Below are 2,230 nucleotides of genomic sequence, written 5' to 3'. Positions count from 1 at the left end.
TGCCCGGACCCCTTTGCACCGGGTGCCCGGACCACTCCGTGAGTGCCTACGTGCAAGTTGGGGCTTTTGCCCTTGTAACCCTCTCCCCCTCTTATTTCGTCCCTAGACTATAAGTACCCCCCACCTAGCTCATTAGAGGGGATAGCAAAGTATATGAGATGATTATGTGAGCTTTGCTCCTTGTACCCACTCCTCTAGGAGATCAAGACCTCCTAGGAGAAGATCCCTAGTGGATATCAAGCCCCCATCTTTGGAAGGATCCCCATCATAGGATCATCAAGACCTCTCTACTCATAGGATTGAAATGAACTAGTACCTTGTATCTTTCCTTTGTTGTTTTTGAATCATTGTGACCTCTTGTGTGTTCTTGGATCTAGCATATGTGTGATTGGATCTAGTCAATTTAAGTGTTTTCCCTCTCTTGTGTTCTTCGTGTTCTTGGGGATTTCCCCTCCAATTCGTAAAAGATCTCCATCTAGGGTTCCACCTTACAACACCCACACCACGTCGTCAACATGGCCATTCACCTTCAGCGATCAGTGCTTGGCGGCAGCGTCATGATGCAATGATGCACTCCTTGTTTCTCGTTGTTCTTAGCGACTCCAGGTCGGCAAACTTGCCCTATACATACATGTCCGAACTCACAACCGTTAGAGTGAGCATTGCGTACCGTCGACAGTGCGTGCGGTAGGTGAGCCGTGAGCGCATTCACCGTCCCAGGATCCAGCGCGCCGTTGAACCTGGCGACGATGCTCTCCCACAGCCCTGCTACCTCTGACGCGGCAAGCGTCTTCGGGACCCGCGGAGCTCGCAGCCTCCAGCATGGCCGTCACGCTGCCACATAGGAACACCAAAATACCGCCGTAGGTGATGGAGGAGCTAGAAGCAGAGGCGACATGGCAGTGGTGCGAGGTGAGCCCGGGGCGAAGCCAGTTTTGCAGCGAGACCCCTAGACCGACACTGGGAAGAGGAGATGACGCGAGCGAAAGAGCCTCGCCGGCGCAACCCACCTCGCTTGGATCTAGCCTCTCGTCAGAGGCCGTCAAGATCGGCCTGGAAGAAACTGGTTGTTTCTCGATGGATGTGTTCCCCGCGGTGATCTAGGCGGTGCGTGGTGTGTATGACTCTAGAGAAGGCAACGCTGAACGGTGTAGGAGAGGGAGAGAACCAGCACACACCCATGTTACTGCAGTAGCCAAACACCTCACACTGGTCCGCCACCGCCGACCACTACTCGGTCGCCGTGCCACTGGCGCACCGGTGTAGTAAGCGCCAAAGTTTCCATCCGTGTCGGGGCGCACGAAGCGCAGCATGTCGCCACTCTCCCCGTAGTTGCTGCTGTAGGCAACGACAACGGAGAAGGAGAGCATGCTGTCGGTGAGAGAGACGATGCGTTCGTCTGCATCTAGATTTTTGAGCGTCGGGGAGCTGAGCGTCTTGTTGGCGGTGAAGGTGGAATTGTAGCCCTTGTTGAAGTAGGCGACGGTGGCGGAGCCAGCGATGGCCCACCTCAGCGTTAGGTTGCTGGTGGCCTTGTCGACGGTGAAGACGTGGGGGGCGGATGTGAGGTTCATGCCGGAGGCAAAGCTTTGTGACATGACCATACTGTCCGTGGGGTGGTCGAAGTACTGCCACAGGAAGCTTGCCACAGAGTTCTTGAGCACGAGGTTGCCGCTCTTGGAGGGCGACGACGGTGCCGGGCGACCAGAGCACAGCACTGGAGCCGTTGAGCAGCTGCAGGTCGCCGATGGACGACAGGCCGAGCGAGCCCCCAGAGTCGACGGGCGCGCCGTCGCCCGTGGACCAGACGGAGATGCCGCCGGCCTAGGTGACCGCGGCAACGAAGAGCGACAGCGTGCCCGGGGACGCCGCAGAGGCCAGGAATAAGGTGGAACTGGGCGATGACCACGCGGCCGAGTTGAAGGAGCAGCAGCAGGGAAAGCCCATATTTATAGGAGCTCGGACGCAAAACCAATTTGAACAAAAACATCCCGATGTGAGACGCCCAGAACGCGCGGCCAAAGCGGCAACCACCTATACATGCATACCAACGACACACGTGTTACGAATGAAAGCAAAATTGTAAACGACCGCTAATGTGGCACTCTCAACGGAATATGCGAGAAAAGACAGGCCCACCTGCTGGGAGAGACACTCGACACGGCGCGCAAGCATGCAAGAGAAAGGAAATAAGGAGGGAAAAAATAAACAAAGCGGTGGCCAGAGATAA

The 2,230-nt window shown here is 56.2% G+C and overlaps 1 pseudogene; it reads right to left on the bottom strand.

Moving 5' to 3' along the window:
* Nucleotides 1–426: 426 nt before the first annotated feature.
* LOC123157951 (G-type lectin S-receptor-like serine/threonine-protein kinase At1g34300) lies at nt 427–1,947 on the bottom strand (annotated as a pseudogene).
* Nucleotides 1,948–2,230: the final 283 nt, after the last annotated feature.

This window comes from Triticum aestivum, chromosome 1D (assembly GCF_018294505.1).
Source record: "Triticum aestivum cultivar Chinese Spring chromosome 1D, IWGSC CS RefSeq v2.1, whole genome shotgun sequence".
Classification (NCBI taxonomy): domain Eukaryota; kingdom Viridiplantae; phylum Streptophyta; class Magnoliopsida; order Poales; family Poaceae; genus Triticum; species Triticum aestivum.
This window is presented reverse-complemented; position numbering and strand designations above follow the sequence as displayed.